A 15,566-nucleotide genomic window follows, 5' to 3' on the forward strand; every position below is an offset into this window, starting at 1 on the left:
CAAAGAAAAATATAAAAAATTGTCAATATATTTAATTTTTTTTTTAACATGAAATATCTTTTTACAAATTCAGTTATTATTTAATTTATATAATTTATATAAATTTATAATGATAATGATAAAAAAATAAAAAATAATAAAAAATAAATCTTGTGAACTGATATATAAAAAAATTCAGGATCTTAGTATAAAATTAAAATTCATATACATATCCCGCATATCCACAATCTTTAATATATCTAATATATTACAATAAATCAAATCATTATAATCAATACTAAAAAGAGAATGAAGTACTTTTATATAGATAATATTATTTGTTAATGTTATTTATTAATAATTTATCATTTTCGAATGAAAAAAAATTATGGAACAAATAAAATAAAATCGAGTATTCATAAAAATTATGAAATAATGCATGCATTGTGTTATAAATTTGATATTGATTTATATATTATATAATTAAGTCAAACATAAATCACAAGCAAAAAAAAAAAAAAAAGAACAATTAAGAAGTATCGTCTAACACACTTTCCAAATATAAAGAATCCAAAATTTCATGCTTGAATTTTTTATGAAAAATACGAATTATAAATATACTAAACATTTTAGATTATATATTACATTTTTTATTAATATTACTATATTTTAAAATAATTTTTTACTAAATAAATAATTTAAATAAATAAATCAATAATTATAACATTGATTATATTAAAAAATTCACATTATAAGAAAACAAATTTGATTTTTATATATTTTCTAAATATTTAGTTACAAAAATTGTGTAAAAATGAATTAGAAATTGTAAAAAATGAAAAAAATAACATTAATGTCAAAATAGATTTATTAATCAGATAATTTTTCGTAAAAATGATCTATTTTTGAAACTTACATATTCTAATATTCTTTGTAATTATTAATTCTAACATTCTGATATTCTTTGTATTATTAAAAAATATTTTAATTTTTATGTTCCGATATTACTTGAATATTGAATCGTCAAAGTTATGTCAAAGTTATATAGCTATCATAAAAGTTTCCAATTGCACTGTAATTTTATTATCAAACAATATTTAGATTTATTTATATAATATATTATATTAAAATTATTTATATATTTTATTATAAATTTTTTTTTTAAATTTAATATATATTTAGAATAAATCTCCAATTTCTATTTTTCATTGTAATATAATAATATTATCCTTTGCGTTTAAATAACAACTTGAAATTTTAATTTTAAGAGAAAAACATTACCTTGTTTAAAAATTCAATAATTTAAGTGTTGCTAAGCGATTCAAATGAAGTGAAAATAGCTCGAGATAATCGAGGATGCAAAGTCCAATCAATACTGCATGCAATTATGATAATAAAATATCACCATTGCGCGCATCTTTAGCGAATTATCATCTTTAGCATAAAATTATTATCATGAATCACTATTTTTTTTTAACACACAAATTTATCAGTTTATTTGAAGCCTAGAATGCCAAAAGGCGATTAATTATTAATTAGCTAAGAAAATATTGAATACAATGCTATCGTATGATAAGTTCATATAATAGTAAACGATAGCATAATATTAATTGTATAGATTACACTTTGTCAATATTTCGATTGATGGTAACTTATTAGTTATCGATTTCTCGCATGTTTGCATCTTTTTCTGTGTATAATTACAATACATGCAAAAAGATTTTTTGGATAGAGTATTAGAAACTGAAACGAAGAAAATATAGAAATATATTATAATTATAAATATATTTATAATAATTTTAACATATTCATGCTTTAAATATTTTAAAATGTACAAATAAAGATAATCAAGAAAATTCTAGAAAATAAATTGCTAGATAAATAAGAAACGATAATTGTGATAATTAAATTATTTTGAAAACAAATTGAAAAAATTTGAAATATAAAGAAAAATATCAAATTACATTAATCTTGATTTAATCATAAAAGTTTTATTTTAATTTTATTTTATTTTATTTTAATTTTAATTCTTTGTTATAATAATTTTTTATTATTATTAATTATTATTCTATAATATTAATAAATTTTCATATTGATATCATATTAAAATTTACAAAAATTTAATTTTTCAAACGAACTATCATATCAATAATCATAAATAATAATACTTTAAAAATGAGAAAAATTTACGAAAATGTAATTCGTGATAGTCAATAACTTACATCATAGAGATATTGAAATTCATAAGGATATTGAAATTTCTAGCAAATAAAATTTTGTTTGGAAGAAAATCTCTGAAAATATATAAATTCTTAAGAACCAAGAAAATATTCTAAAAGATTCTTAAAATATATGATTTGTGATGTGTTTGCGCCCGCAGTAATAATAATAGAATTATAATAGATTGTTAAATCCATGGATACATGTGTCGAATGCTCTTTCGACTGAAAAATTATGTTATATGAAGAAACTGGTTAGTATCGATGCATTTTTTTCACGACGAGTGGACTGTATTAGTGCGATTACAAATGCGATACACATGTCTGTAAGAGAACTGGGTCTCTCACAATGTCTAATAGATATATGACGATAATCGACGATAATCGGACAATAGATAATCATGTTCGCCGGTCTGAGCACGATGTGTTCAGAATGAGACTCTATTTCGAGTGAAGTTCATATCCTCTTTTCTAATTTAATTGAGAAGATCTCAGTTTCTTCGCAGTGCAATAACCAATAATATCACGATCAATACCTGACTTACGATATCTCCGAATTAAGAAAAAATTTTTTCGAATTAAAATAATATTGGTTACCATTGAGTCAATTGTGTTTGGGCTATCATGTTTGGGTTTTGGTCCAACCAGGCTGAAGTATGTCAAAATATACAATTATAAGTGTGATTAAATTTTCAAAAATGTTTTTTCAGATAATATTATCCTTTGTTTAAGCTTAATAAATATCTGCAAACAACAGAAAAGAGATAATAACAGAAAAGAGTAAACTATTTATAAATCTTGCGAGCAATGAGTGTTTGTGAATATGATGATTTCAAAACTTTGATTTTTTTTTCAATATATCTTTTGATATCTTTACAACTTTCATATATTTAATATCTCTAATGAATTTAATTTCTATCTTTTTATCGATTTATTGAGAAATAGTAAAAATAAAATAACTAAACATACTAATTGTCAATAATTTTGAAAAAAAAATTTTTTTATATCTATTTTAGTTTAAAATATTTTTAAACTACTGATTAAACAATATTTCAAATCAAGTATATGATATTTAAAAGTAATTTTTTTTAATTTCTGATCCATTTCTTATTGATAAAAGTTTGGAAAAGTTTTCTATTACATTATTTTATAAAATTCGATTGCGAATATAAATTCTATATATTCCTTTTATTATTGTTATTTAAGTTTTGCAATATAATTATAATTTATCACTATCTATTATCATTATTAAAAATAATTACATTTGTTATATTTTTTTCTTTATTAATCCCGCGATTTTATCTTAGTATCAATTTCATGTGAAACATAAAAATCTCATACTCGCATTTGATACTCGTTATTTCGCATTTTTGCTTAATCATGATTTCTCCAATTTTTCAAAAGAAATTGGCTACATATTTTACATATTTCTGACTATGCTATCGATTATAACTATCAATTGTTTAATGTTTATTCAGCAGCAAGATTGCTGAGGATTTATTCGTGCAATGCGGAAATTCACGGTAAATTAATTAGTATATATTATTTCGCAGTATTATATTCTAGTTGACAATATAATTTCATTATGTATTCATTCATATCGTTATTATTAGTTAAATGATCATTTATTCGGCTGCCTATAATTAATGAATTACACGAATTATCGCAAAATGATCGAAGATGATTTTTCTTCTTTGTTTTAAAACAAAATTTATAACTAATATATATAATACATATAATAAACTTCATCAAGAAATTTCGATTTTTTTTTGTTGTAATAAATATTTTGATAATATGAGATAAATAATCATGTTTTTATTTTTTTATATGAAATTATAAAAATTATTATTAACTTTTAATTAATATTAAGATTTAAATATTTGAATTTAACTGAATTACAAAATTATTCTCTTTCTTTGAAGTACCTTTAATTGCTATATTAAATAAGCTATTCTGAAATATAAATAAAAACTATAATTTATTGCGATTATTATTTAATTTATTTTTTATTATTTAATATTATTTAATTTATTATATTTAATAAGAAAAAGCAAAGATTGCAATAATAATCACTTAACATTTTAGAAAAATATTGTATTAGATCTTTGACTCATGAAATATAAATAGAATAATAATAACATATTTGATATTAAGATAATAATAACAATTTGATTATCATGTTTATTATAAACATAACTTTTTATTATTACAAATTTTTTAAAAAATAAAACTACCAAATCACTTTCTTTTTAAAAATGTTTTCTCTATTAACATAATTCTATCTCTAATTTTAATTTTCATTTGATTGATATATATGCGTATATCAATTAAATTTCTTCTTTATTTTTGTTCATAGTATATATTTTTTTTATTTCATTTAATAGCTATTTTAAAAAAATATTGAAAATATTTAATATTCATCTTTCAATTTTACGAATTCAATCATCTTTCTTTTCTATTTTTAATATCTTAAACAAAATATTTTTTATTCGTAAATTAATTTCTGTAATTTAAAATATATTTAATTTTTAAAACATTATTACTTCAAATAAATTCTAAATAAATCCTACGTTAAATTACGAAATCAATTTTTGAAAAATTTTTCAATATTTGTGTTTTCACGTTAACTATGAATATTGTTTGAAACATCAAAAGATCGAAAAGATAAAACGCTGACTATTTTATTCCATACACGTTAAACGTACACCTAGATTATATATGCGTTGATGTTTGATAAATATAATCAACTTCTATCCGTTGCATCCGATTCATTTTGCAAAGTCATGAGATCAAGAAATTAGTTGCCAAGAAATTAGTAACTTGCTGTTGTTTCTTAATAGATCTACGCGATCCATTTTATGTCGATGATTTTTATGAACTTCAAGATATCTTTACCATCGAAAAAGGAATTCAAATGAAATTTTTCATCATTTTAATTCAAGAGAATTGATTTATTTTATTGAGAAGAAATATTTATAGAGACATTTATCAAATCAATATGATTAAAATATTTCTTCATATTTATAGAGAATAATAGTATTATATTGAACAAGATTATTAAAAATGATAACAATATTTTATAGCATGTGTACGTATGTGTTATAATATTATATTATTATTATGATATTATATGATATTATATTATGATATTTGATAAAATAATAATAACAATAAAAATTAATGTGAATGAATGAAAAATATTTCTTGCTATATGAAATAGTAATAAAATATGTATAAAAACGATATAAAAAATAATTCCTTATTTTATCTTTTTTTTTATTTTTTATTACAATATCAGATGAAGTAAAGTAATATTGATAAATAGAATATCTATTTATCTTTATATGTAAATATAATTTTATAGTTAAATTTTTTTATAATTAATGATGATGATTTTCATAATTAATATCAACATTAAAATTGTAAAAAAGATTTAATTATTCGATTTTTAATTAAAAATTTTTTCTCACAAATATTTAAAAATTAACAAAAAAATATTCTTATTTTAACGAAAATATCTCATAATAATCAATCATAATCAAATAAAATATAATCAATCTTCAATATCATTACTTCTTCATATTTAAACAGAAATAATTCTTTATATACTGTAAGATGATTTTGATATAATCCTAATAATATATCCTAATAAATAATATAAATATTACGAATCATTAAAAAGTCATAATTTTGCACCGTATCGTTTGATATCAGAGATCATTTCATCAATGCAGATCAGTTCTCTTAATGCTGTCTCGACACATGCTCTTAAGATGATTTTATATGTATATGACTTTAAAGAACTTGATGCAACCAATGAAGATATTCAAAAATATTCTTCGAATAGGAAAAGTACGTTATTACGTTATCGTTCTTCAAGATTCTTCAAGATATGAATTGAATAATTTTCAGGAGCTGGTCGATTGCGAAAAATAAACAACTGGGCTGCAACAAGAGATCAAGACATCACGATCACCTGCGCAAAATATCTGTGTACAAGAAAAATATGAAGAGACCTATGTTTAAAAAAAAAATAAAGCTTTCGTAGTGATTGTTGATCTAAGCGATTGTTGCTTGGTTCATACTTTCGTTGTCAAGAAGAAACAATGGACTTCAGTAATGAATTCATCAGTAGTTGTATATGGATTGATCGTTATCAGAATTCAAGGCCGATCATTAGTTAGAAGAAAACTAAATAAAAAAAAAAAAAAGAAAAAAATGATTGATCATGTTCGAATTCTCGCAACTGTTTGTATAAACGAAATAGAAAGATGCAATGTGTTCTGTTTACTATCATGTGCAATTGTTCAACAAAAAAAATTCCTTTTGATTTCCTTAGATAGAAGATAGAAAAAGAGAAAATAGGGAAAATTATTATCACACTAAGAAATAATAAAATAAATCTAAGATTATAAATGCAACGGTAAAATGTATGAAATTGTGAAATAGTCGAAATAAATTCCCTTTTTCTTTGTTTATTTTCACGCTTATACATTCGGAAATACATGGGTTTAGCAATCTATAATCTACATAATTATAAATCAAACCATGATTTTAATTTTAGTTCGAATTTTTAACTCAAATTATTCAAATTTATTCAAAATTTATTAATGAAAAGTCATTCCTTTTTTAGAATTTATTACATGGAAAAGAATCTAGTAAAATATTTTAATATTCTCTAATAATTTATCTTTTATATTCTGGGAACAAAGAAAATTAAAAACACCTAAAATATGTGAAGTTCTTAAGGTTCTTATTTTATTTAAATATCTTATTTAAACATCTTAGAATATAATTAACAATTTTTTAAATATAATAGACATTATTTTGAATGTAACAAAATATCAACAAATAAATATCTTATTATAATCCAGATATTTTTTTTCCATTTTAAATATTAGATATTTTCAATTTTAAATTTCAAAAAGGAAAATATGGGAATCTTTATATATAATATACACGTAAATATACACATATGTACCTAAATATATATATGTATATATAATAATATCTTAAACATATATAATATACATATATAAAAATATTTTTTATTAATAACTCGTTTATTAATAACTTCTATAATTGTTGATTCAAATATATATATATTATATGTATATTTATATTTATATATATTTTATATTAGATATACATTATAATGTATACATATAAAATATAGGATGTTAATAAAAATGTGAGACACCTGTGGATTTTAGATATTAAATTTTAGATATCAAAATGATAAAAAAAGTTCATATACACATATGTCTGATAAAGCTTAATTAACGAGTTATAAGCATTTTAGGTTTTTTAAATGATAAAAAAGCGTGAACACTCTCGGATGTGCGGCAGTATCGTAATGCAGTAAAGCTTTTCGAAAGTAAATATACTAATATTTAATATATATTTATATTTCTAATTTCTATTTAAAAGTAAATATACTAATATTTAACATATATTTATATTTCTTATAAATATCAATATCTATATATATATGTCATAATTTATAATATGATTAAATTTCTAAGCGACGTAGTTATTTAATAAATAAATAGATAAATAAAAATTATTATATTAATACATGAGATAAATACAAAAAATACGCACAATATGAAAAAAATGTACAATATAATATACAATACAATATAATATATTAAATATGCAAAATAAAAAATATATTTTTTAATCACGAAATAAATTTTTATCGTAAATCTATTTTCTATAAAAATATTTTCATCAACATCCAATTCAATAATTATAAATAGTTATGAATATATGAATATATAATGAAATAATAACATATTGCTTTTTAGCAAATATATTTTAAAAAAAATGTATTCTAAAAACCAAAACTAATGTCGACAAGTAGTTATATGTTATAAAAAAATTCAAAATTTTTTTCTTTATGACATAACCAAGAATTATTAAAAAATTAGAATTATTGTATCGATCAGAATCTTTTATTCTAAATAATTAATAAAAATATTAAATTAATAAAAATATTAACAAAATCTTGTTTTATTATATAAAGAAACAAATATTTTCTATATACATATAATACTTATATTTACATCTTATATGTAAAATTTGAATTTTGTCTAGGAATGTATACCGGTAGCGATAAGCAGCAACAAACTTCATTTATCAGTTATCACTCTATATACTATCTTTTTTAATTTTTTTTATATTGCTTATATGTCTCAAACAATTTGAATCTTTATTATCTTAAAAATATCGAATCATTATAAAATTAAGATTTTAAATTTATACATATATAAAGAAATGTTATTTATAATGTTGATTTTGACAACAAGATCCAAAATCATCGAAATCAATGAAAAAAGCTTTAATGTAAGTAAATATAAATATCAAAGAAATATAAATATCAAAATATTTAAGATATTTCGTAATATATTATCATGATATTGATAGGAAAACATTGCAACAACATAAACAATAATTATATACGGTTGTATATATTGTATATATATTAATGTTTTAAAAATTAAGTAAATCAAAAGAAATTAAAAGATTATCAAAATTATATATTGCATCGTTTTTAAATATTTTAATATTTAATAAATAGAAAACTTACTACAAGTAAAATGAAACAATTCTTATTCAATTTTACCAAATTATTAATTATTCTATTACATTCATTATTTATTTTTATGAGAATTTTAAATATATTCTGCAAATCCATTTAGTTTCATCTCTGTATTATCTAATTTGTAAATCAATTTTTCAGATATAATATATATTATATTTTATCTTCACTTAACTTTGTGCATCTGTAAATCAATTTTTTTATTATTATTTAATTTTAGATTATTAAATTTATAATGTGAGAAATGGCTTTAAGAATATTGCTATTGAATTTGTTCTTTAATTTAAATAAATTCAAAGAATATCATATATAATTATCAAATGGATAAATTTTTTGAAATTTGTTATGAAGTATTTTTTTATAAAATAAATATTAAAGTACGATATCGATATATATAATTCTAAAAATTAATAAATAATTAAACAATTAATTTATATATGTAATATTAATTCCTCAATCCCATAGATCTTTTGAAATTGGCTTATAAAGATTTGATTTATAACACATGAAGTGACTAAGATTTTTCTATAACTAATAACTAAAAGGACCACTCAAAATTGGAAAAATTAAAAAACAAATCAAATTTATTGAACAAGTTTATTCAACAAAATATTACTATGGGATGTATTTTGGAAAATAAATGTATGAGGTTAGCCATCGATGTATGATTGTCTAGCAATAGGTTTTCCATCGGGTCAAGTCCGGACATCTGGAAATGCCAAGGATAATTACCAAGAGTCACTTGGACTCATTTGGCTTTAGTAACATATTACTGATTTATGAAATAGAAAATTTTCCAATTTAAAATTGGCAATTTTCTAAGTATTTGAAAATAAATGTTCGAATTGACAAATTTCAAAAACCCTGTGACAGTCGCATACAAAATCATCCGTTATTTAATCTATTATATAATATAAATAATAAATCACTATTATTTATATTGAATAAATTATTTTATTAAATTTTGTTTATAAAGTATATTACTAGACTGCGGATGTTTATGCAAATATGTATTTTAATAGATAAAATATGATGGTAAATCAATGAGATTAGGATATGAATTTATATTATGATTAGGATTCTAAAAATATATTTTTTATTTTTCATTTTGCGTATTTTCTACATAATACGTATTTTTTAGTACAATTAAATAATAATTTTTAATATCTATTTCATTTACAAAATTTTATTGGATTATTATATTTTCCCATCATCCATATCATTGCGAATCATAACACACATGTACGCACGCACACATTCATTTATAAAAATTATGTTAAATATATAAATTCTAGAAAGAAATATATTTGTATACACGAGGTTGATATCATAAAAAATTATTAAATCTAAAATTAGAAATATTTGAAAATGATACTTGTATGTGTTTGCAATTAAAAAATGCGTAATAAATATATATTTATATTAATTTATAGATATTATAAAACATAAATAATATAATATATAATTTAAAATTCGAAATATTATCTAAACGTACTTTATTATAAAGTATCTGTAAATATATGTATTATATTTTTGTATATTATATATTTAAATATATTTATATTTATCTAAATAATACCTAATAATATTTTAAGTAATTCATTCAAATATTGAATATTCATTCAAAATAAATGCTTATAATGCTGAGAGAAAATTTTCAACATATAAATTAATCTATTTAAAATTAAATAAAAAATATTAATTGATAATGGAAACATAAAAAATATTATTATTACTCATTATAATGCAAATTACAAGTAGTAGTGATAAATATTATATAAATGTTATACACTATTCCATGTTATGTCATATTGTATTCTATTGGTGTCATAATATATTATTTTCAATAAATTTTGTTTATATTTTATACATTTTGATGTATAAAATTTGCATAAATATTCAGTCTAATATTTATTCGATATTTATTTAATGATAGCATCAAATATCAAATAATGATTTATTCCCACCTCGAAGATTACAATAAAAATATCGATTATTTGGATTAACTAGGAAAGAAGTTCATTCAAATATATAAATTTTCAAATAATTGGTTAGGAATTATTTACCAAATTTGTGAACATATCGTAAAATAGAAATGAAATAACTTTCAAATATTACATAAAAAAAATATTCATTTAATAAAAAAAAGGAAAATTTTAAATATGGTATGATACGTATCCTGGAGCTTAAACATTATAAAATACACTAATTTAAATTACTCATTCTATGCTTGAATTTCTGTAAACATAAATAATAAAAATATATAATAAAAATATAATATACATATGTATAATTATGTAATTATATAATATATATAATTATACATATTAATATTATACATATAATATTATATTACACATATATAATAATAAAGAAACAGATAAAACTAATTTATTATTTAAAAATTAACTATAAATCGAGTATAACATGTTTAAAAATTTAAAAATTTAAAATTTAAAATGTTTTTATCTCAAATACGATCTATGATATTTAAATGATAGATCAAAATATCCCTTGTAACAGCCTTAATAGAAGAAAAAATAGAAAAAAAAATTGTTTATATTATATATATATATTAATTCTTCGAACTTTTAAACTTTGTAATTCTCGAACTTATAGAACCTTGTGAATTCAATGATAAACGTAAATAAACTTTAATAACGTATAAATTTCGCTTTTGATCGTTTTAAAATAGAACTTTGTAATAAATTAATTTTATTATTATATATCTTCAGGGATGGATCGAAATATATGCTTGTGTTATATATGAACTGAAACAATTAATATTTAATAATATTTCAATTACGCTGCTTGATGTTAGATTGTGTTACTTTCTATTTGAGATTTATTAAATCATTCAATAATTGCATGGAATATGCATGCACGTGCATATGTTTGCGAAAGATATAACAAATGTGATATTCGATAAAATAAAGAAGATACAAATATAGATAATATGAAATTAAGAATTTTCTGAAAGATTATTGTAGAAATGATTAAATATAGGATCAATATATATTTCATAGATTTTTAACTTACAATGAAAAGCAATAACTTTTAAATATTTGAAATATATTTATTCTAGAGCTCGTATTGAACTCGGGAATTTCAAAACAAATTTTGAAAAATAATTTATAAGTACGATATTAAAAAAAATCGAAATAATTCATAAATAATATTCTTGAAAATTAGAATTATATTACAAGTTTTAAGTAACGTTTTTTTTTGATATAATTACATTTTATTTGTTGAATTTTTAAGAAATTAAAAATAATAATTAATTTGCAATTTGATTTTATTTCTTGGTTTTATTTACCTAGGTTATTACAAATGAAACATATATAGCACATAAAAAATACAAACAAGTTCAAAATTGAAACGAAACAATGCCTGTAAACATCTACACGTTATGTGGAATAAATTATAGATAAAAAAAGAATATTTATTTCTCAATACAAGATATATTATTTATAAAATTTATAAAAATTATTTTTTATTATTTAAAATTTAAAATTAGATTTAAAATTATTTTAAAAATTTAAAAATAATTAATTTAAAATTAGAAATTAATTAATTCATTAAAGTTGAAATTTATTCTTGAATGATCCCTTTCTTTCAAAATTTTGAAATTTTTTGTTCATAAATTATTGATTATTAAATGGATTAATTTTAATTATAATATTTAACAATGAAATTTCTATCAGGAAATTTAGATAAAAACTGATTTATTGAATCAATTATAATAGATCAATTATAATAAAATTGAAATTATCCAATTCAAAAGACAATATTTCAATACATAAATTAAATAAGTCTTTAATGCAAAAATAACATAATTATCACAAGATTACTCACAAAATGTATTCTTTTAACTCGATCTTTTAACTCGAACATTACAATATTTTACTGTTGATTCGAGATACAATAACAAAAACAACAACAACAACAATAATAATCAATATCTTCCAAAATATAGAATACATATTTCTAAATATAATGAATACATATATATACAAATATATACAATCTAAAAATTATGATAAACTAGATGTAAAAATATATTCAAAAATTAATATTTTTCGTTTCCGAGAAATATAATTTTATAAATAAAATAGGAAGAATTTGTCTTATTACAGGAAGAACTAGTCTCGTGAAATGTATCGCGCTTCCGGTGTATAAATCTAAATGATCTTATATATTAGATATATCATGGCTCGTTATCACATAATGTAAATAGCAATCGCACCAACAGATTCTGAAAGCATTTAGTGGTATATCTATGTTTTTAATATGAAGAATATCACCTCAAAATTTTTTGATGCTACATAAAACGAATATTTTTTCGAAACAACTATTTAAATTATTAAAGAACAATGCCGATTAAAAATAACAATTTATTCAATATTTTGACCGATGCATCATGATATGAAAGCAAATCATTTCCTTTATTCGATAAAAGTTTTTTGAAATGAATCAAAACCTATTCCGTCGTTGTCATTTTTTTCAAAATAACGAATAAATTCATTGTTGTCGGAGCAAAGTAAAATTCTAATATATATACATTTTCTGAAGAACTTTTTGGAATCATCTTTATAATAGATCGATATAGAGAATCGATAATAGATTAATAGAGAATTTTACATTTACTATTATTAATGAATTTTTTTTACAAATTATGAGATTATTATTCTTGCTTTAAAATGTTTAATTATATATAAAAATAAAATCATGCTTTTTCCATTTAAAAATGTAAAAATGTAAAATTTTAAAAGTTTGATATTATACAATATTAAATTGATATTGGTTTTGACATTATAAAAATGTAAAATAAAAAAATTTTGAAAAAAGTAAAAATTTTTACATTTTGTTTATTTTTAATGTTCTTTTTAATGTGTTTCCTATTGCTTCCTATTTTTATTCAATATAATACACAAGTTAAATCGAATTCCTATCTTACTATATCAAATTAAATTTCTTCATATTTTTTATTTCTATCAAATTCATTTGCAATTCTCTTTAGATTGAGAATTCAAATTATATCTAATATAATGATAAGTATTATATCTAATATTTATATCTAATATCAATTCATTCTCTGTTTTGTGATACGTTTCCTTGATAAGTTTGAAAAAAATAACGAATTGATCAAATAGAATGAATATCAAAAAAAAAAAGATGATAATTGTCATAAAAAAATAAAGAGGAAAATTTCGAGTCAAGGATAGATTCCAATAAATCTTGAAACTTAATAATCGATGTGCAGATGATTGGCGTTAAATTATAAAATAATTGAAGCGTATGTAGATATAAATGGCAAAGAATTAATAATCCCACCGAAAGAAACAAAAAAAAAATCGAACAACTATATAATCAATTTGTTTGTGATATGCAGACATAAAACAAATTGAAAAATATCAGAAAAATGAGTGTATTTTCGAAATTCTTTTACTTTTGATCATTATTTAATCTTATAATTGCGATAACTATCTACTTATATCGTTTTGTTCAAGAAAATTCACAAAATCATTTTTTCTTTTAGAAGAAAATGAATAACCATTACTATAAAAATATAAAATACTTTCAAAAATAAAAAATTGCAATTTTTTAAAAATTGATTTTTTTGAGAACTGTGGATTCTGAAAAAAAGCGTTTGCGTATTCATATTTAGTACATTAGAATATAAACAAATCACAATATCATTAATATATCGTTTAATATATAAAATCGTTTTAATATGATCATAGTTATATTAATGGAGAGAATTATATAGGATATTTAATAAATTTTATTAATTCTATTATGGAATAACATTGTGATTAAATTAGATTTTATTGTTACAAAAGATTTATATTTTACACATAATAAATCATGACTTACAACTAATTTAATTCTGTTTAAATAGCAATATGTTTTAATATTTTAGATATATTATATTATATTATATTATATTATATATCATAATTTAAACGACTGTTTTTTAAATAAATTTTCATAATAATATTAATATTAATATAAATTTTATTATTTCGATGTTTATTTTTTTAATTTAAATTTATTTATTAATAATATATATAACAAATATATATAATATATAACAAATTATTAAGAAAAGTTTTTTATTTTTAATCTTTTTAATTACTTTTTTTAGCAAGGAAATTTTAAATTATATCATTAAATTATGTTTTTCTCTTTTTTTAGTTGTATCCAAAGAAATAATAATTTTTGGTATATCAAAATTATAATTATAAGATAAAATAAGAGATATCGATATTATTATATAATTATACAATTATATGATTTTTGTCATATTATTGAAAATTATAAGATAACAAATCATCGAAATTCTTTTTTGATAATATTAACAATACTTGTAATTTATAAAATGGATGATTAATTATGCCAATAAATTTAACAATGCTTTTATTTTAATTTAATATCAATCGGAACATAATGACATAAAAGTAATCTAAAAAAATTTAAATAACATTTTCATTTCAATTTAAATAAAATATATCAACTTGATGAAAAATAAAATAGGTTGTGAATGATGAAAATAATTTTTAATTCTAATTTTTTTTGCGTCATTTTGATTCCATTAATAACTAAAATATCAATACAATTTCATTATTAAAATGAATTTTTCAAATTTATTTTTATTTCTATCAAATTGTTTATATCAATTTCTCATTCTTTCTATGCATTAATTTGATAAAAAAAATTGGATAAATAAAATGAGAAATATATTATGTTATTATAATTCTCTT

The 15,566-nt window shown here is 19.3% G+C and overlaps 1 long non-coding RNA gene across 1 annotated transcript in view; it reads left to right on the forward strand.

The window, feature by feature from the left end:
- LOC133667556 (uncharacterized) overlaps window positions 1-15,566 on the forward strand; it is a 445,540-nt gene that overhangs the window by 278,948 nt on the left and 151,026 nt on the right. The gene's annotated exons all lie outside the window — the stretch shown is intronic.

This window comes from Apis cerana, unplaced genomic scaffold, assembly GCF_029169275.1.
Source record: "Apis cerana isolate GH-2021 unplaced genomic scaffold, AcerK_1.0 Chr0_AcerK, whole genome shotgun sequence".
NCBI classification, from domain to species: domain Eukaryota; kingdom Metazoa; phylum Arthropoda; class Insecta; order Hymenoptera; family Apidae; genus Apis; species Apis cerana.